Here is a 22,822-nt window from a genome sequence, read left to right on the forward strand (position 1 = left end):
ACGCTTGAAGATGCTAAGGGGACATAAATTATGAAGGTCTGTAAAGCAGTACCTTGATTTACCTCTGAGAAAGACAACATAGAGTTAGATATAAAGCTGTGTTACTGTCTTGGGCATATCTGTTCTCAAGTTGGAATGCATGTGTTTGATTGTTATAGGCAGAGAGAATTATAGTCCTTGTGATGTTGTACTCAATAACATCTGCACAGAGGCTTCTTCTTCTCTACTCTCCATGGCACTTTATATATGCTTCTGCTACTGTTTACATATGCCTATTTTAGCATTATATGATAAGTTGCATTGAGGACTTTTTTCTTGCCTTAATTAGGTTAAATATTCTTTAAGACGTAGTATCTTCAATTTTGTATTTTTGGTGTGGAGCACAGCACAGGGTTGGTAAATTGGCAACATGAGGGCAGGAATTTCTTATTTCTTTTGTTCACTAATATATGTTAAGCACTAGAACAGTGCTTGGCCTATAGTAGTTACTCAGTATATATTTGTTGGATGAATGAATCTTGTATGCCAAAGATAGAAGTCTTAATATTTAAGAATGTTCTTTTGGCACTATATTGGGTCAGATTTGACAAAATGGTGTAGAACTGATTAATAGGTAAATTCCACCAGAACTTGCAGTCAGCCAACACCTTTGTTTTAGACTACCTCCTATTTGGGAGAGCAAGAATTTAGCTAATTTGGATCTTTAGCTTAATAAACACTAACATGGTCAAAAGTCAGTTAGCAGGAAAGAAAAATGGAAATAAAAGATCTAAATATTTTGTAGATTCATTAACCAATCTATGATTAATTAGTCCTTAAACATTGTATGTTAGTAGCCAGTAGAAAGGGAAATCTTGTGGGGAAGATATAATGCTGGGAAATTTGTAAATTATAAACTACAAAGTTAAAGTAGTAAATAAAGGAAATTAGGAATGTATTTAGAAAGCCAGTATTATATATAGTATTATATTTTTATAGTATATAAATACATATTACTATAGTATATAAATGCATTAATATATAGTTTATATGACATATAAATATAGTAGTATAACTAAACATATCCTCTTAAATATTTAAGACAGGTAAATAGTTTAATCATCCCTTTTTTATGTTTTTTCAATGAGCTAAAAAATAGATTTTATAGTTAAATTCCATTATTTGAGCATATGTTTTCTTTATTGGAATAAAGAATTGTAAAATGTGGTAATATTTATAATTATGCTTATTATTTGTTAGGTATACTGTATTTATATTTAAGGAAACATGAGCAAATGACCAAGAATAATTAAAGTATATTGGAATGTTCCTTTCAAGTAGGTGCTTTGGCGTTTTAAATTTAATACTTTAATAATGAATGCAAATTGTTGATTATTGTATTGCTTATTGGTACAATGAAAGTGTTGAAGATATGTTCGTAAGAAGAATGGTAGTATAAAATAAATTGAGAATAAAATCAAAGTTAATTGAATATGAGGAGCCCTCCACTAGTATATCATTAACTTTTACATTTTTTATGTCACATTTTTCCACTAGATTATAGAACTACAAAAGAGTATATTCTTCTTTGAAATTTTGCCATAATTTTGTGTATAAAATTCTTTTGAATAAAATGAATATGGAGACCAGGCATAGTTGCTCAAGCCTGTATTCCCAGCACTTTGGGAGGCCAAGGCAGGCAGATCACTTGAGCTCAGGAGTTCTAGACCAGTCTGGACAACATGGTGAAACCCTGTGTCTACAATACAAAAATTAGCCTGGCATAGTGGCTTGTGCCTGTAGTCCCAGCTACTTGGGAGACTGAGGTGGGAGAATCACTTGAGCCCAGGAGGTCGAGACTGCAGTGAACCGTGATCGCGCCACTGCACTCCAGCCTGAGTGATGGAGTGAGATCCTGTCTCTGAATGAGTAGAATAGAATAGAATAGGGAATATGGAATAACATATAACAAATAACAAATAACTCCTGCCTCAGCCTCTCAAGCAGCTGGGATTACAAATATACACCACCAAGCCCAGCTAATTTTTGTATTTTTAGTAAACATGGGGTTTCACCATGTTGGCCAGACTGGTCTTGAACTCCTGACCTCAGGTGATCCCTCTGTCTCAGCCTCCCAAAGTGCTGGGATTACAGGCGTGAGCCACCACGCCTGGCCAGCAGCCAAAATATGTAAACTGAACAAAGGCGTGTCTTTGTTTCTTGCTATGTAAAGTTAAGAAACACACCTTCACGTTAACATGGAAAAACACTTAAAAATATATGAAAGATAACATTGACATCAGATGAAACCTGGTTGTAAAAGCATAATGAATTATTACTGTATGCCTTTGGTTTTGAAAAGCAAATGAAGAAACAAAAAATAAATTTTCCCCAAAGCATCAATAGTCATGAAGCTTATTGAAAGTAGTAAACATTGTGAAAACTTGTTGTGTGAAGGCCTAAAAATTCCCTTGTTAGAAGAAAGCTTTCACAGTGTCATGTCATCTTCAGTCAAAGAAGAGCACATTTCAACATTGAAACTGAGTATTGCATTTTAAAATCCCATCTATTTCAGGAGGATTAATATTCATATTGGACCGGGCATGGTACTTCATGCCTATAATCCCAGCACTTTGGGAGACTGAGGTGGGTGGATCACTTGAGCCCAGGAATTTCAGACCAGCTTGGGCAACATGGCAAAACCCTGTCTCTACAAAACATACAAAAACAATTAGCTGGGTGTGGTGGTGTGCTCTTGTAGTCCCAGCTACTCAGGAACCTGAGTTGAGAGGATCGGTTGAGCCCAGGAGGTTGAGACTGCAGTGAGCCATGATCATGCCACTGCACTCCAGTGTGGGTGACAGAATAAGACCTTGTGTAAAAAGAAAAAAAATAAAAGTGTATCTCCCTATTGTAATTTTTAGAGTACTGTTTCTACAGATTAATATAACTGTTGGCTTTTCACAGCTTTATGCATAGTTGTTAGAACAGTAATCCTTTCCCATCATATGTCCTATTATATTTCAGACCATAAGCCCATTTTAATTATTATTAATTTTTACTTAATATTTACTATATTTGCTCTTTTCTAAATAGTAATTACTGCATTAAATAAGATTTTTACATAACCAACATTTCATTGTAACATTTATTTCCAAGCTTTTGGGAATAGTGCTTATTGATTCAGTGATATGTAAGAACTGTCCTATAAATAGTTGGGTAAAACTGACATTTAAACCACCCCTTCTGTGCTCCATGTTTAACTGTTAATATTGTTCTTGTGCTCTGACCCCACTGCTGCCTGACTCTTTGCTGGTGTTGCTGTCCTCTGTCCTTTGCCTCTTATTGGTCTCACTTTTCTCTTAATATGAACAAACAATGGGAGGAATGGTGCTGTTGTTTCTTCCACCTTGGTCACAAGCTAACCTCTACATTTTTGTCTAAAGAAGTCACTTTTATTCACTAAGTGCTTTCTATTCCCATTCTGTTTCAGTAATGCCTTGATTGGTTGTGTCACCTGTGCAGTAGTTGAAAATGGATATGAGTACACAATTTCAGGACCTCCCTGCTTCCTTGTAGATCATTTGACCGTATGTAAGTGATTTAACAGTCATGCAGTCAGAATTGTTAGAGTAAATAATTTCCATCTTCATTACTGTATCTTTGTATTCGTGAACACTTGCAGGAACATAATATTCTTCAGTTAAATTTAGGCAAGTTTAAAAAAATTAGACTAAATAAGTAACAAATCTAAAAATCAAGCTAGTTTACGTATTTGGAGACTTCCATTTTTGTAATATTGGTGAATGAATAGTTTCTTTTGAGTACTTTTTAATTTAAAATACCAACAATTGATAAAGTATAAATTTACTTGAGGAATTAATGTAGGTTTTTTGTATGAAAGCAGTCTGATATCAAATTATGATTATATGTACATTTTAACTTAGTTACATTATAACTTTTAAAAAGTTTCTTAGCCAAAAAAATTGGTGAACAGAGAGTTTATTATTTATTTCTAGAAATACAACTAAAGTAGCATGACTAGAGAGTTTAAAAGGAATAGTAAAACAGATTTCTTTACATGATAGATTATAAGAAAATGTTGGGTGCCAACGCCTAATAAGATATTTAAAAATAATACTGCTTTTAGTTATGAATATTTCTGTTACTTAGTTTATCATATATCTAATCGTATGGTGGTTCAGGTTGATTTGAGATTACAAACATTGATGTTGAAACTTCATAGCTTTAGACCATCTTTTTTTGTGTGGGTTTGTGTCAGCTAAATCATCAGTTTCATTTGCTCATTTATAACTGTAATACATAAACTGGTTCAAAAGGATTATTATACTTTTTTAGACATTGTGCAGACTCCATTTTAGTAGCTCCAAAATAAGACATTGGAGTTGAATTAGGGGAAAACTGATATTATGCAGGGATGCTGTCCTCACTTTCACCAGAAAATGTATTTAAATTGGAATTTCCAAATGTGAGAAATCTGAAAGGAATAAAAAATGCTGGTCCTTAATGTTAGCCGTATGGTTGGTGTTAGCCAAAATGAGGTTCAGGCTGTGATGCTCTGTAGCCACTGTATGACCTACCCAAAGGCAATCAGAACACACTCCTTTCTTCCTTTTTTCTTTTCCTCCTTTTTTTTTTTAAACTAATTGGCCCATGTTTAGTTTACTGAATGTCATCTGGACTCAGTAAAAAGCAAGTGACCTGCATTGAATTAGTGTAATTGTAATACAAACAGAATATTGCATAGTTTTGGTCTTATACAGGAAAGGAGAAAGTTGGAAAGATTTTTCTGTTTGATAAATAGAAACTGAAGATATGGGGATCCAGGCCTGGTTCATACTTGATTTTACCTTTCATGTCTCTTTGTAAGATCAGTATTTGGACTTTTAGGCATTTTTCCTCTGTAAAAAAAATATTGGTTTTCGTTTTGAAATTTACTATGAAAGAAGTCTGCTTTTTGTAAAAAAAAAAAAAAAAAAATCTTACAAATGATGTATATTAAGTCATGGATCTAATTCAATCATAAGAAAGTTAGCATTGTCCAAAAGGGAAGTACTTTATGCACTACTAGGATTGTCAGGAACTTGGCATATTATTTGACCTTTATCATGACCAATATTGCAAGGACATTTTCAAATGCTATTTTATTAGTTTTGGATAGTTTATATTTATTACATTCTGTGTCAGATGGGTAATAGCTCCATTTGCTAAGGGAAAAAAAAAGAGCTGACAAATTTAAATTTCATTTTAAATAATGTGTTTTAAATTTTAACTATATGACTTTGGTCTTATAATTAATTAATTTGATTTTGAAAGTGTCATTTTGAAATGGAATTATTTGGCATCCTGAAATTCATAGTCTGTGTAACTTATACTCTTGTAATAGGACACTGCCAGTACAATAACCATAAACAGGTTAGATCTTCGTATTATAATCTTGGAGTGCCTTGTACTTTTTGTCTTTAACACATATTTTTCCCATATGTACAGTGAGAATAATTATAATCTTTATCCTGAGAAGTTGTTATGAGGATTGAATGAGGTAATTCATGTTTCCTTGGGGAATGCCCCACAGAGTTAATTGATATTATTATCATTGTTGTTCTGGTTTTTACTATTTTAGAGGTGCTTTGGAATCGTAGAAGGAATGTATGGCTTTATTAGGAAGGGTTGTATTAGGGAAAGCATAAAAAAATAGGTAATGTGCTAAAAACATATTGAAAGATGAATAATTAGACAATGCCTCATGGCCAGAGGTAAGCCATGCTGAGAAGAAATTGTACTTTATTTTGTAAATAATAGGGAAAGATTGGAGTTTGAAGTAGGGGTTCAGCAGTCTGCATTTGAACAAGCCCGCCAAGAAATTCTGATGCATGGTAAAATTTAAGAACTATTGTTATATGTACATATTTATATAGATGAGAACTATTATTATGTGTACATGTTTATATAGATTAAAAATGTACGGATGTTTTAAATAATATTACTTTTAATTCTGTGTGTTTTTTTACTTAATAATGTAGTCTAGCAAGTTTCTGATCAGTAAACTCAATTTTCTCCTACATGGATTGTAAAATTAGAAATATTTCCTGCTAGAGAATAGTTGTCTTCAGATTAAGTTAGTAACCAAAAGTATTATTTATCCACCTGAAAAGAGGTAGCATAACTTGATGGTTAAGATCATAGGCTTTGGAGCTAGACTGCCCGGGTTCCATTTTCAACTCTGTCCTTTATTTGCTGAGTATTTGAGGGCAAGTTATTTAACCTTTCTATCCCTCAGTTTTCTCATATATAAAATGGAGAAATACTTCCTCATAAAATTTTGGTAAGGATTAAAAGAAATAACTTTTGTAAAGCTACTTAGTATGTTGCCCCATACATAGTGCTATATAGAGAAAATGTAATAGTAACAACAATAATTACAACATATGATAACATGAATGTATCAAAGTTATCAAAAGTTACAAATTAAAAGTATCAAAAGTATCAAAAATTACATAATTAAAACATTTAACAATAGTGCTGAGATAGCCTAAGCACAGCATGCTTATTGCTTAAAAAGTCCTAGTTAAATGGCCATATACATATACCTGAACGTTGGGGCCTCATTTTACCCTTTTCTGGTTGTAGTATTATAGAAGGGTATGCCTCTTCCTTCTTGTTTGTTTTTTCTCCTACCCATCACTTATTTCCTCTCTGCTATGGAACTTCACAGGCTCACATGCTCCTTGATTTAGGAGACAAACAATTCTCCTTTGGGAGAATGAAAAAACAGTGAAAACAGCTTGGAGATACTGGATTTGAATTATCTCAAAATACTATAGAAAACGCATGCCTGTAGTCCCAGCTACTTGGGAGGCTGAGGTGAGAGGATCACTTGAACCCAGGAAGTGGAGGTTCTAGTGAATTGCTTTGTATGTGACTCTGAAAGAAAGGCTCTGAAAGACAGCAGTAGAGAACAGTTCTTTACTGCTGTCTTACCCCTTTCTTTCAGAGCCACATATAAAAAGACTAATGGATACTTACTGCTTCCATTTGCCCACTTGCCTTTCATTTACCCCTGAACAGACATTGACTGTGTCTTCCCTACCACCCTACTGACATTATTAACACCTTTACTCCTATTTGGCATTGGTAACCATTCTCTGTTTGTTAAATCTCTTACATTTTTTGATTTCTAGGAGATCACCATTCCCTGGCTTTCCTCCAGCTTTTATCTCTGTCTTGAATTCTAGACTTATTTCTAATAATCTGCTTATATCATTTTCTTTTCTTTACTATTTTGAAATAATTAAAATCCAGTATCTCCAAGTTGTTTTCACTATTTTTTCATCAGACTTGTTTCTCCCTTTATATCTGAACCAACTGTATATTTGAGGCACCTGGTTGGGTGGTGATGCTATTAACCAAGAGTATCCTCCTTCTGTCCAATCTTCCGCCTTTATTTTTTATTTTATTTTGAGAAAGGGTCTCACTCTGTCACCCAGGCTGGAGTGCAGTGGCGTGATCTCCACTCACTGGAACCTTCGCTTCCTGGGTTCAAGTGATCCTCCCACCTCAGTCTCCCAGGTAGTTGGGTCTACAGGCATGCACCACCACCCCTGGTTAATTTTTGTATGTATATATATTTTTTCTTTTAGAGACAGGGTTTCACCTTGTTGCCCAGGCTGGTCTTAAACTCCTGGACTCAAGTAATCTGCCTGCCTTGGCCTCCCAAAGTGCTGGCATTGCAGGCCACTGTGTCTGGCCCAATCTTCTGCCCTTAATCAGTCACCAGGTCCTGTTGATGTTTCCTTCCCTCCTTCCTGTCCAGCTCCGCTGCCACTGAGTTGATTCAAGTTTTCATTATTCACCAGTTCCGATATCTATAACTTTCTCAATATCTCTCAAGTAATATCCCCTTCTTTTCATCCACATCTTTATTTTTTCTTCCAGATTTTTTAATACTCCACATCACCAAATAATTTATTTGGAATCGAGACTAAAAGAACACTTGACAGTTGTGAATGTATGTTTATTCTGAAACTTCTAGCTAGTTGTACTGCTAACCCTTGACAACTTACCAGATTAATTTTACTTTATTTCTTCAGGCCTGGGGTTTTTTGATGACTTCAAATTTGGGATCTTCAAATTTGAAGTTAGGGAATGTATTCATGTCTGCTTTACCATACGTTTGCTTGAGCTTAAAAAGCTTCCTCTCCGGCTCTTGCTGGTACTCTGGATCAGTATCAACAGATCCTCCTGTTGCCTGTCACTTAGATTTGTATTCTCTAACCTTATACATGGAGAGTTTCTGTACAGGATCAAGTTCCTTATTAAACGCCACTGCTGTAACACCAATGTTCCTCTGCAAACGGACTGAGACTGCTGACCGAAAGACAGAGGAGAACCTGAAGAGCCTCTGGAGAATCGTGCCGATTCTGTTACTTGCACTCAGTCCTGAGCTGCCAAAGCCACCACCGCTGCCACCATTCTACCTTCTTCTGGATCAGTACCAACTGATTTAACAATCTGCAGTCTCAATCTCCTTTCTAAAGTAAACTTCATGATACTGTTAGATTGACCATCTTAAATGAAACACAGCTCATATTACTGTCTTACTTAAGATCCTCCCGTTTAACAGCCAAATTTTTAAGGGTGTCATGTAAGGCCCTGGGCTCTGCATACGTCTTTATTCATGTGACATTTCCTTTCCTTTAGCCATACTATCATTTGTAGGTAGCGTTAGGTTTACCTCTGCCCTCTTCTCAGTGTTACTTTGTGCCTGCATTTTCTCCCATCTTTTTTCTACGCATTCTGTCTTGGGAACTTTTCCTCTGGGCTTCCGTTGCATCCTGTGTACCCCAAGATCATAGAAGTTATCATTTTCTATTATAGTTTATATGACTTCCCTACCACGTTATGAATTTATTGATAGCAGCATGTGCAATTTTTATTTTGTGTCTTCGATATCTAATACTATGCTTTATGACATACTAATTGTTAAATAAATGATTAATACATTTATATACAAATTTAGGGTGCATAATTTTCGTTTGCTTTTTTTTTAATAACTGGGAAGGTTGAGGTGGACATATCTATATTGAATAAACCTTGAAGGAAAGAATATTATCTCTCTCCTATCAGTGAACAGCTTGAGTGCTACCATGTGTTCAGCCATGGGTGAGGCATTACATGAATGAAATCAAAATACGAGGGAAGGATTGGTGTTATAAATTGCTTTTTCTTTGACAAAATATTATTTTAAATAATTCATTTTATACTCATAATGCATTTTTTTAGTACAGTTTAGTTTTAGGAAAACAAAACAAATCATTTAGGTTAACATCTAAAATGTTAATTTTGAACTTCACTGACTATAGTATGGCACATGTCCAATAGAATCTGTTAAAAATTTTCCTCTGGGTCAGATCTAAGTTGAGAAGAATGAGGTAACTTTAATGTGAACCTAGATTGTAATGCAGTCTTTCTCTCCAGTGAATTGCCAAATTCACAATTCCGTTTGTATCTGGAATTGGGGAAGCTGAGTTTAATATGGATGTTTGCCAAGTTAGCAAATCTTGGCAAGATAGTCTTATTCTCTGTGCTTAATTATATAGTTTTATTATAAAGTTTTTCACATGTTCATTTGTAGGTATCTGTTATTCTCTTGAGGTGAGTTCATATGGTTGCCAATCTCTCATTTATACTTTATTCTTTTGGTAGTTAATCATTTACTGTCAAGCCTTCCATCTTTCTTAGAAGACTATATTTTTATTTTTACATTTTTATATATTAACACTAGTGAACCAGTTTTGTCTCTTTGCTAGGTTTATGGATTTTTGAGCAGTGCAAGTGTAAATCCCTCAGAAAGGCCAAATTCTTGGTATATTTATTTATTTCGTATTTACTGAGTGCCTGCTCAGACACTGTTTTAGGCACTCATACACAGCAGTGAATGAAACAAAGTTCCAGCCTCTTAGGTGCCTATTTGTAATGGGGAGAGACAGTAAATTACACACAAAAAACTGGGCGTGGTGGCCCACGCCTGTAATCCCAGCACTTTGGGAGGCTGAGGTGGATGGATCACCCAAAGTCAGGAGTTCGAGACCAGCCTGACCAACACAGTGAAACCTGTTCTCTATTAAAAATACAAAAATTAGGCGGGTATAGTGGTGCACGCCTGTAGTCCCAGCTACTTTGGAGGCTGAGGCAGGAGAATTGCTTGAACCCAGGAGGCGGAGATTGCAGTGAGCTGAGGTCGTGCCACTGCCCTCTAGCCTGGGAGACAGAGTAAGATTCTGTCTCGGGGAAAAAAAAACACAAAAAAACGAAAACCATAACATATCAGATACTGTTAACTGCTATGAAGAAAAAGCAGGATAAGAGGGATACAGAATGACAGATATGTTTGTGATATTATATGTAGGATGGTCAAGAAAGGCCTGTCTAATAAGGTGACTTATAGTAGAGATGTAAAGGAGGTAAGTAAATGAGCAATGCAGATTTCTGGGGAAAGAATGTTCTAGTCAGAGGAAACTGATGTGTGACTGTGTTTGATGTTTTAGAAACAGTAAGGAGGTTTAAGTGGCTGGAGCTGGATATGATGGTGAAAGAAGTAGGAGATGAGATCAGAGGGATGGCAGGGGAACAGATCACTTAGAGCCTTCTTAAACCACAGCAGGACCTTTAACTTTTACCCTGAGTGAAACAGGAAACCTTTGCAGGGTTTCGAGCAGAGGAATGGTATGGTCTGACTGTGATTTAAAGGGCTCATTCTTCATTGAGAAGGGATTGTAGCAGGACAAGAATGGAAGCCAGGTGAATAGTGAGGAGGTTACTTCTTCAGTAGTCCAGGTAAGAGATGATGGTGGCTTGAACCAGGGTAGTAAAGGTAAAGTTGTTGAGATGTGGCCAGATTCTGGATATTTGTATATTCTGATGATCTAAATGTGGAATGTAAATGAGAGTCAAGGATTATTGGCCTAGGTTTTTGGCTCAGATATCTTGAATGATGAAGATAAATGATGTTAAACATATTCATAGTTAATGTGTTTTAATTAAAAAAAGACATATTTACTTTATGTCAGGTTTATGTCTTAAAACATATTCTGCTTTGGCATTTCTCATAACTAGAAAATCTCATCTTCATACTCTTTATTATTATTATTATTTTTATTTTATTTTTTATTTTTTTTGAGACAATCCCTCTCTGTCACCCAGGCTGGAGTACAGTGGTGCCATGAGGGTTCACTGTAGCCCTGACCTCCCAGGCTCAAGTGATTCTCCCACCTTGGCCTCCCAAGTAGCTGCAACTACAGGCATGTGCCACCACCCCTGCTCATTTTTTAAATTTTTTGTGGAGATTGGGTCTTGTTGTGTTGCCCAGGCTGGTCTCGAACATGTGGGCTCAAGCAGTCCTCTCGCCTTAGCCTCCCAAAGTGCTGGGATTACAGGCATGAGCCACCATGCCCGGCCATGCTGTTTCTTAATACTTCATGTTTTATTCTCTCAATACATGCTGTTTGTTTGGTGCTTGGTTCTGAACTCTTTTTAAAATGTAGTTTATATTATTATTATTATTATTCAAACATGGTGAAACTAATAGGTCAGGAGACAACTGCCATTGAAAAGATTGATACAGTTTCTAAGCAGAGAGGGCATGGCACATCAGATAGGGTGGCATATATGCCACGCCACATAGTGCTCATAGGGAAGCACCAGGGTTGGTTAGGAGGCAGAAATATCTAGGGAAATCATCGGGGAGAGCCTTTATCATGATTTTAGTGAGAAGGAACAGGCGAGGCAGGGTAAGGAGAATTGACTGATTTTAATAATCTCGACATATTCACATATAAGAGCAGCCCCCAAGTTGTTTGATACCTGGCCCTGGCGTGATTGTTAGAACAGGGGCCTATTCTAATAGTCCCAAAATATAAGAGTTCTTTGAGAGCTGAATATTGGGGATGGATGGGAGGTAGTTTTAGATTGAGTGGTTTGCATGTGAAAAGCACTCAAGGAGGGGTAGTTTGCTGTCTAAGAAGTAGCTAGCCTTGGGAGGGGCAGTCTCTCCTGAATCAGCAGGGTTCCCATCAAGAATATGGAAAACAAAGTAAAAATTGTTTCTGTATGTTATATTTGCTTGGCTTCTGTGTTTTTAATACTACCATCCTAGTTTATGCCCTGCATTGGTCTGGTCAGGAAAATTACAGTAGGACTTCCTTTCCATCTTTAGTTTTTTTCTTTGTTTCCTCCCTAGCATTTATTTTCGTTATCAATAGCCACAAAGGGGAGTCTTGATTGTATGACTTTACCTGGATCCTTCTAGATTAGTAAACTTTTGACCGTGTTCTAAATAGTGCTTTAGGGTTTCCCATATTTGATTTGAAGTTCACTTGATTATATGAACTAATGTTTATGAGAGGAAGGAAGGTGGGTGTGTGGGGCCTCCAGTTTTTTTCATGCCGCTTTCAATTATTGTGGGTTTAAAAAAGGATTCTGTACTAGGGTTCCATGTATGAGTTTATTTGGAAAATAGATTTCACTGCTCAAAAGTTGGTAAACTCTTGTAAATGACTGTCAAGTTTCCTTATTATAGCATGAATTTTTTTTCTTCTGTGTCTAGGGTGATAGGCCTACCAGCTGAGCCTATCATACTAAAGAGAGTAGTCTAATTTTGTGTATGAAGTACTTGAGTCTTTTCTGAGTCACATAATTTAGCCAAAGTCACAAATCTATTATTGGGGGAAAAGAGAAGTGGTATAATCTGTGTCTAAAAATCCATCAAGTTACCCTAAAAAACTATTACTCTACAAATTCCTCACTTGGCCTTTACTCTTGCTGTCCCACTCAGGTTTCCAGCCTTCTCTCAACATCCCCCTGTATAGACAATTTTCCTGCCAAACAAGATGATTTAACGTTTTCCAAACCTGTCACCTTGGTCTACGTTATTCCTTTAACTTCATCACTGTCTTCCAATTATAGGCACATTCCTTTTTTTTGGAGTGGGGAGGGGAGTGGAGACAGGATCTTCCTCTGTTGCCCAGGCTAGAGTGCAGTGGTCTGATCATAGCTCACTGCTGTCTTGAACTCCTGGCCTCAAGCTGTTCTTCTGCCCCAGCCTCCTGAGTAGCTGCGAGCATAGGCACATACCACCAGGACTGGCTAATTTTGAAAATTTTGCTTTTGTAGAGATGGAGTTGTGCTATTTTGCCCAAGCTAGTTTCTAACTCTTGGCCTCAAGTGATGCTCCCACCTCTGCCTCCCAAAGTGCTGGGATTACAAGTGTGAGCCACCATGCCTGCCTGTGTATTCCTTTAACTTAGCAAGTATTTGTGAAACACCTGCTTTGTGTTGGGCACTCTGCTGGACTCTTGAATGTAGGGATGAATAAAATTCTTTCTGCTTCAGAGAACCCCCAGGGTAAGGAAAGCCAAATCTAGCATGAGGAATCTACAGAGTCTTTCAAGAGTACTTCACATTGGATGTGTCTAGTAACATTGTATGGCCAGACCAAGTGGTTGACAACAAATGGTAAGAGATGAGCCTGGAAAATTGAAAAGACAGGGAAGAGGCCATGAGCAAAGTATTGTGGATAGCTTGTATAAACTGGAAAAATCAGGGGCAAGTTCTGTCTTACAATTTCCAGAAATTCTAATTCTGTCAGGAGTAGGTATCTTTAGTTTTATGTAGAGTTGTTGCGTTACTGGACTGTGTTTTAAACAGATATAAAACAGATATTGAAGGAGAAACTAGAGACAGGAGAATTAGTTACATGTTTGTTGTAGTATCCTACTGAGCTGTTTGCTTAGTACCTGAATTTTAACAACCACAAGTATTTGTAGTATCAAATTATCTTATATATTTTCTCATTTGCTGTTAAAACAACATAATGTGCTGGCACAATTAGATATCCACATGTACAAAAATGAAATTAGACTTCTACCTCATACGATATAAAAATGTTAATTCAAAATGCACCAAAGACCTAAATTTAACAGCTAAATCTATAACATTTTTTGTAGGAAACATAGATGTAAATCTTAGGCTTTGGTGTGTGTGTGTTAGCTTGTTTTAGCATTGCTATAAAGAAATACCTGAAGCTGGGTAATTTATAAAGAAAAGAGGTTTAATTGGCCCACAGTTCTACAGGTCATACAAGCATGGTGCTAGCATCTGCTTGGCTTTTGTTGAGGCCTCGGGAAGTTTTTACTTCCTGAGGCAGTGGGGGCATGAGTATGTCACATGGTGATAGCAGGAGCAAGAGAAAGGGGAGGAGTCTCAGGCTCTTTTAAATAACCAGACCTTTTTTTTTTTTTTTTTTTTTTTTTTTTTTTTTGGTGCAACTCCCTCTGTCACCCAGACTGGAGTGCAGTGGCACGATCTCGGCTCACTGCAACCTCTGCTTCCTGGGTTCAAGCAATTTTCCTGTCTCAGCCTCCCAAGTAGCTGGGATTATAGGCACATGCCACCATGCCTGGCTAATTTTTGTATTTTTGGTAGAGACAGGGTTTCATCATGTTGGCCAGGCTGGTCTTGAACTCCTGACGTGATCCACCTGTCTCTGTCTCTCAAAGTGCTGAGATTATAGGCACATGCCACTGTGCCCGGCTAATTTTTGTATTTTTAGTAGAGACGGGGTTTTCCATGTTGGCCAGGCTGGTCTCGAACCCCTGAGTTCAAGTGATCCACTGGACTCAGTCTCCCAAAGTGTTGGGATTACAGGCATGAGCCACTGCGCCCGGCCTATGATGAGTCTTAAGACTTGAGTCCAAGCTACATAGCCTTTAGAGGTGGCATGGAATGTTTTTCCAGGTATGAAGTGGGGACAGAATTTTTTTCTCTCTTCTCAATCTTTTCTCTCTACCTTCTGTACTCTTAAGTTGTTTATTCAACAAACACTATCTTTTGTATACTAAGCATTGCACCTGGAACTGAGGATATGGAAAGCAGTGTGGAGCTAGAATCACTTACCAAAATTCTGAAGTTTCTAGTTTGGGAGGCTGTTTGGTTAGTGATTAAAGAGAGAGTGACTCCAAGGGGAGTAAGACTGGTGAGATCAAGAAAATTTCTTATTTCCCCATGCAGACTTGTGTGTAGTCTTCCTTTGTTCCTAGAGGCTGTTTGAAAGAATACCTTATCCTCATTGTCTCTACTTCATTAAAATACATTTACTTTCTTTTAAACTTCTTTTAAATTGTTTCTTCATATTTGCCAGAGATCACTTACTATCAAATCCAGTGGCCTCATCTCAGTCCCCTTCTTACCCCTGACCTCCTAAAGCAGGGCCTTTTTTCTTTGAAGGGCCAGATAGTAAATATTTTAGTCTTTACAAGTCATATGGTCTCTGTTGCAGTCATTCAGCTTTTCCATTATAATGTGAAAGTAGCCATATAGACAGCACATAAATGAATGAGTGTGGCTGTGTTCCCATAAAACTTCATTTGCCAAAACAGGCAGTTGGTTAGATTTGGCATGTGGGCCGCAGTTTTCCTGATCCCTGCTCTGAAACATTTGATTGTATTTCTACCTTTTTTGGGGAGGGAGGGAAGAGAGTGTTTCTTTCCTTCAGCGATCCTTTTCCCCCTTTTCTCATTGAATGGCACCTTTTCCTGTATAGTCACTTTTTCATGTGATTCTGTCTACAGCTATTTTCTTGCTTTATACTCAGGCTTCTGTTAAGTCTTCTAGGCTGCAGATTCTTTCCCCACTTCTAACAGGAAATAACTAAGGTGGAGAGTTCACTCCTGCTGCTGCCTTTATGGCTGCTTCCTTTCCCCCCACCTCCTTTTATCAGGGGAGCATCTGGGGGGCAGGGTGAGGGGCAGCCTGTGTGATAAAGGGAAGAGAAAAGAGAGCCATTACCATGACCTGGTAGATGGTTCTGAACCACTGTGTTCAGGGTTATAGTAGGGTAGATTGCTTCCTCATATTTGCCCTCGTAAGTCCCCCACTTCAGCATCCTGTGCAGGCCTGTATGCCTAAAAACTACCCTTAAGTGTAACATTCTGAGCTGCTGTGGATGTTTTTTCTGTGGTGGTTGTCTGTTGTCAGTTACGACAAACACTTCTTTTTCTTCCTCACAACTGTAAAATAGGGAAGAAAGAAAATCTCATTGTCCCAAATTATCCCTTTTCCATTCTTCCTGAAATTTTGCCAAATAGATTCATTTCAGTTTTTAAGCCAAACACACGGGAGGTTTAAGCATAGATGAGAGAGTTACTGTTCATCCTGGCATCATTATGGAAAGACTTAATCAGTTTGCCTTTTCTCTTGTTAAACTGAGATAGACTCAACAATGGAAGTTGTAGTAGGTGGGAGGGAGGGAAGAAAGGTCAGAGAGAAACATGGCACTTTGGGCTTTTTCTGGGAGCAGAGCCAGCAATGAGAGCTGGGGTTTTTGGGCTTGTAGAGGTGGGACTGGGAGAGACAAAGGGAAGTGGGAGGATGCACAAGACAAATGTCAGTTTTGAAAATGTGCCTACTTTCCAGATCTTTGCTCTTCTTTGCTGCCTTTCTTGATCTTTACTATAATGATGAGTGTGTGTGTGTGCGTGTGTGTGTGTGTGTGTGTGTGTGTGTTGTGGGAGAGAGGGTACAGAGGAAGTGCGATAAAGGAGAAACCAGAGGTAATTTGTCAGTAATCCTCGAATAGCAGTAAGGCTCACAATTTAAGCGCCTTCTTTCAAGATATACTGCTAGCTAATGACAAGGCCACGACCATTTAGCTGGCTTTCTTTTTTTATGTTTCTCTGTGGTGTTACGTATAAGAAGTAACTGCTAATTCACACTCAGCAGTCTTCTCTGGAGGTTTTTGTTTTAATTACCGATCTTTTGATCTTTCTCATTTTCTTGGGTTTAAAATTCAACTGGACTTCATCCTCAGGCCATTTATCTTACTTTTCCTCCTGTTTTCCAGCTTGTCAGTATCCTCAGGCATTCACTTTACTCCCCTCTCTGGCCAAAACACTGCTCTGTCACTTGAACCACTTTCTTTTTTTCTTCTTTTTTGAGACAGAATTCCGCTCTTGTTGCCCAGGCTTGAGTGCAGTGGCGCGATCTCAACTCACTGCAACCTCCACCTCCCAGGTTCAAGCTATTCTCCTGCCTTAGCTTCCCAAGTAGCGGGGATTACAGGTGTCTGCCACCATGCTAATTTTTTGTATTTTTAATAGAGGTGGGGTTTTACCATGTTGCCCAGGCTGGTTTCGAACTCCTGACCTCAAGTGATCTACCTGCCTTGGTCTCCCAAAGTGCTGGGATTACAGGCGTGAGCCACCGCGCCCGGCTGAACCACTTGCTTTTAACTCCTGTTTTTCCTTCTCATTTTTGCTATATCTTCCTAACAATGTACCAATACTAAACTAATTCCATAGTAATAATTATAGTAACTATTATTTATTGTCTACTCTCTGACCAACTCTATGATAAAGTTTTACATAACTCTAGAACAACTCTAAAAGGAGTAGATATTATTGGCACACTCTATGTAACTATCATTATTATAACTCTAGATAACAACCCAAGACACAGCTACACTGACAGAGGTAGGTTATCACTCAAACTTAAAAAACCTCAAAGGTTTTACCTTTCCCATTTTGCTGTGTTCCTTCTAACCAGGCTGCTTAACTGCGATTATGTAACTGTGAAGACTGATGCCTCCAAAAGATTGATCTCTAATCTGAAATGGACAGTTGGCAATCCTTTCGTATGTTCCCCTACACCTAACACCTCATTCTCTTCTGGGTCTATTGTACAATTTCTTTACCCCATCTCTCCTTGGTCTTGGCAGACTTGCTTTCTGGTCCAAAGAAAAACTGGAGACTATTAGCAGTTCACTGTTTCTGTTCCCCCATTTAACTTAATGTATTAGTCTGTTCCTGCTGCTATAACAAAATGCTAAAGACTGGGTGATTTAAACAGCAGAAGTTTATTTTCTTACAGTTCTGGAGTCTGGACTTCCAAGATCAAGGTGTTGGCAGGTCTGGTTTCTTCTGAGGTCTCCCTGTGGCTTGCAGATGGCTGCCTTCTGTGTGTTCTCACATGGCCTTTGGGTTTTTGTTTTTGTTTTTGTTTGAGGCAGGGTCTTGCTCTGTCTCCCAGGCTAGAATGTCATGGCACAATCACAGCTCACTGCAGCCGCAACTTCCTGAACTCAAATGATCCTCCCACCTCAGCCTCCTAAGTAGCTGGGACTACAGGTGCGCACCACCATGCCTGGCTAATTTTTGTATATTTTGTAGAGACAGGCTGTTGCTATGTTGCCCAGGCTGGTCTCGAACTCCTGGGCTCCAGTGATCTGCCTGCCTTGGCCTCCCAAAGTGCTGGGATTACAGGCGTAAGCTATCATGCCCAGCCCTGGCTTTTGGTTTTGAATGTACACATTCCTAATGTCTCTTCTTCTTACAAGGACACAAGTCATATTGGATTAGAGCCCCACCTTTATGACCTCATTTAACCTTAATACCTCTTTAAAGGCCTAATCTGCAAATACAGTAACATGGGGCATTAGGGCTTTGACGTAAAATTTGGTAGTGGTAGTGGGTTGGGGGGACAGGACACAATTCAGTCCATAACAGTCAATATCTATACTTTTCCTTCCTTCCCTTGTCTCTTTTTCCCCCCTCTTTCTTTTCCTTCCTTTCTTCTTTACCTTTATTTTTTCATCCCTTGTTTCTTTCTCTCCTCCTTCACATTTCATTCTTCTCTCCCTACAATATGCCCCATGTGGAGGAAGAGGGTTCCTTCTCTGCTCAAGTTCAGTGTCTTAACCCCTATTCTGTATCCCATTCTTTCTTTTTCTTGTATTTTGGAGCATTACTTCATCATTTGTTCACTCTCCCATTTATTTTCTTCAGTTTCTTCTACATGGGTTTTCTTTTATCGGTAAGTAAATATACTGCTTCTCAATCATTATTACTACTACCATTGTGTTCTATTATGCATATTAATACCAAGTAATTTGTTATTATAAGATGTAACAATCTAAATGCTACACAAGTAATCCTTCTAATTTTAAAAAGGGAACTAGTACAGGTTTTTGCAATTTCAGAGCAGTTTCTATTTCTTAGTTTGATAGAATATTTCTACCTTAATATTAAGCTAAAAATATGCGAAAACTTGTAATAAAAGTTTAACACATTAGGATAGGCAAACACATAATTTCCATCTTCTTCTGAGATATAGAAATGTGTTGATTACTTTAAATGTAGCAATTGTAGGGAATTCTCTGCCAAGTTACAGAAATCTATATATTAATATACTTCTTCTTGAAGTAGGTCCTCGATAATTTTGATTTTTTACAGACCGTTGAGTTTACCATGATGAATTGTCGTTGCAATACTTATTTGCACTTACTATACCAAACTTCAGTTGTGCTATATCATTAAAGTTTGTTTCTTTTAGATTGCTTTGGGAAGCTGTATATTATAGTGTAGCTGTAGGAAATTTACATACAATGAATGAATGGCAATATAATACACATCCTTATGTTTATTTATAAGCCATAACTAATCCTATTTAGTATTTGGTTTATTGTATTCAGTGACTAATAGAATCAGGGAAGGTAAACCGAAAAAAATCCAATTTTTTTTTTGGAGATGGAGTCTCGTACTGTCACCCAGGCTGGAGTGCAGTGGTGCAATCAATCTTAGCTCACTGCAACATCTGCCTCCCAGGTTCAAGTGATTCTTCTGTCTCATGAATAGCTGGGAACACAGGCATGCACCACCACACCCAGCTAATTTTTTTTTTTTTTTTAAGTAGAGACAGGATTTTACCATGTTGGCCAGGCTGGTCTTGAACTCCAGACCTCAAGTGATCCACCCGCCTCAGCCTCCCAAAGTACTGGGATTACAGGCATGAGCCACCATGCCCAGTATTTGATTTTTTTTGTTGTTGTTGTATGTAGAATTTTTCATTTGACAGTCTTTTTTTCTCAGCCACAGATATATTTTACTTGCAACAAGAAGATTTTTCTCATATGTCCACAATCTGTATCATCTGGCCATATGGAGCTTCTTATGTAAGCAATTACCACTGATTCTGGGACTAGCTATATAGATATGTTGCTTTATTCAGGGTCATAATGTTAAAAAAAAAACAACACTCTGAGCTTCCACCTTAAGAACATACAGACAGCTGGGTTGTTGGGTGGGGAGAGTACCATTCAACTGAATCAGTGTAATACACCATATTACCAGACTAAAGAAGAAAAGTCACATAATGTAGAAAAAAAAATTTGATGCAATTCAGAACCCATTTATGGTATTGAATGATCTCAGAATAATAGGAATAAAGATAACTTCTTCAATTTGGTGAAGAATACCTATAAAAACCTTTCAGCTAACATCATAATTAATGGTAAAAGACTGAATGTTTTCCCCAAATATTGGGAACAAGAATGATGTTCACTCTCACCACTCTATTCAGCACTATACTGGGAGTTCTTGCCAGCTCAAAAAGGCAAGAAGTGGACGGAAAAGGCATACAGATTGGAAAGGTAGAAATGAAACCATCTCCTTTTGCAGATGATATGATTTTCTATGTAGAAAATACCAATAAATAAACTCATAGAATTAATGAGTGAGTGCAACAAGGTTTCAAGATGCAAGATAAATATGTAAAAATCAGTTGTTTTTCTATATACATTAACAATGAATACATGGACATTAAAGTTAAAAATGCAATACCATTTACAATTGCTTAAAAAACAAAAATATATTTAGAAACTTTACTATTCTTTTTGTCTTTTTTGTTGTCATTTTGGAAGAGGTTTGTCAATTTCTTGTGTGTGTGTGTTTTTTAAAATAGCTGTTTGTTACATTAATATTTTTAACTGTTTTCCTATTTTAAATTTTATTGATTTCTACTCTTTATTATATTCTTTCTTCCTGTCTTGCATTTATTTTTGTTTTTCTTTGTCTAGGCTCTTCAGGCAGCAGCATTTGTCCTACAAATTTTAATAGGATTTGTTGTATTTTCATTTTTATTCGGTTTAGTGAATTTTTAAAAATTTCCCTTGAGACATCTTTGACCCATAGATTATTTGAAAGCATGTTCTTTAGTTTTCAAGTGCTTGATTTTCCTATTATCTTTGTTATTGATTTCTAGTGTGATTCCATTGTGCTTGGAGACTCTACTGTGTTCAGTTCTTTAAAATTTGTTGATGTATGTTTTATGCCTTGGTATATGTTCTTTCTTGGTATATGGTCCATGATTACTTGAAAGTAATAAGTACTCTGCCGTTGTTGAGGTGGGGTATTCTATAAATTTTGTTGATGATGTTGTTGATTTCTTCTGTATCCTTGCTGATTTTCTGTCTAGTTGTTATATCTCTTGTTGTTAGAGGATATTGACGTTTATAATCGTAATGGTGAATTTATCTATTTCTCCTTTCAAGTTTTAGTTTTTGCTTCATATATTTTACAGCTTGTTGGTTGGTGCATACACATTAGTGATTGTTATGTTTTCTTGGTGAATTATGTCTCATCACTACATAATGTCCCTCTCTGTCTCTCGTAATTTTCTTTGCTGAAGTCTCCTTTATCTCTTATTAATATAGACACATTTGCTTTCCTTTGATTATTGTTTGCATATTTGTTCCATCATTTTTCTTTCAACATGCCTATATTTTTATATTCTAAGTTTCTTATATACTACATATAATTGAGTTACATTTTAAAATCGACTTTTTCAGTTTTTGCCTTTTAATTGGCATATTTAGGTGATTTACATTTAATGTGATTATTAATATGTTATGGCTAAAGTTTTGCATTTTTAAAATTTCTGTTTGTTTTTTTTTTTGACTTCCTGTGGGTTACTTGAACATTTTTTAGAGTTTTGATTTATCTATAGTATTTATGAGGATATTTCTATGCAAAACTTTTTGGTGGTTTATTTGAGTATTATACTATATGTACATATATTATCACAAGGTACTGGTAAAGCTGAGGCTTTCTATTTTTACATTCGTTTCAATTATTTTCATGATTGTTCATTGAAGCATTTTTTTAAAGACTTTTAAAATATTTGTCAGATACTTCTGACATCTCCTTTTTTTGGTGTTGACTTTTATCTTTTTTGTGGTTTTTTTTGTCAGTTTGTGATTTTTTTGACTCTTGGTCTGATGAGTAATTTTTGGTTGAAAACAGGACCTGTTTCCCCGTTATGTTCTGAGACTCTGAATCTTATTTAAACCTTCTGTTTTAGGTGGATGTTTATGACATTACTTTAGGAGGGGAAGGGAGCTCATCACTGCCAGGTAGAGTTTGTTGAAGTCCAGATTCCCCTTTCAGTCTCTGTTGCCCCATTCAAGTAGCCGGAGTGGCTCCTCATTATTACTGAGTCAGAGTGGGGATTCTAACTCTCCATTTGTAGTCTCTGTTGTATTGGTCTTACCTAATTTCCACTTGTTAGTGAAAGTCTTAATTTAACTTTTTTCTAGTCCTCCTCAGTGGGTAGTGGGAGGGTCACTTCATTGCTGCCAGTTTGGAGAGGAAGTACAGGTTCTACTTGGTATCTACTGACACTGCTAGGGGGAGCTGTCCTTTTACTTTCCAGAGGGGTGAAATTCTTGGCTCCCTACTTGGTCTTTTCTCACCACGTCAGGAGTATTGTGGGGCCGTGTTATAGTCTCATGAGGCTAGAACTTTAGACTGTCCACTGAGCCTTTCTGACATGGTTAGAGTGGGACTACAGTTTTTCCTGTGGTGTTTGGCTGACAAAGAGTGAAATTTGCCTAATTTTCTTTTTTCCATGGTGTTCTTCTCTTCATCTTTTGGGCAGGGTTTTGTTGAAGCTTTTTTGTTTGTACCTGTTAGCTTTTTCTGGTTGTTGGCTTCTC

General features: G+C 37.1%; 1 protein-coding gene and 1 pseudogene across 6 annotated transcripts in view; one reads left to right on the forward strand and one right to left on the reverse strand.

Annotated features, from left to right (window-relative positions):
* The window catches only part of STK3 (serine/threonine kinase 3), a 332,138-nt gene that overhangs the window by 151,762 nt on the left and 157,554 nt on the right, over positions 1 to 22,822 (forward strand). The gene's annotated exons all lie outside the window — the stretch shown is intronic.
* Positions 7,636 to 8,833, reverse strand: LOC126961547 (ATP synthase-coupling factor 6, mitochondrial-like; annotated as a pseudogene).

The sequence above is a fragment of the Macaca thibetana genome, chromosome 8 (genome assembly GCF_024542745.1).
Source record: "Macaca thibetana thibetana isolate TM-01 chromosome 8, ASM2454274v1, whole genome shotgun sequence".
NCBI lineage: Eukaryota > Metazoa > Chordata > Mammalia > Primates > Cercopithecidae > Macaca > Macaca thibetana.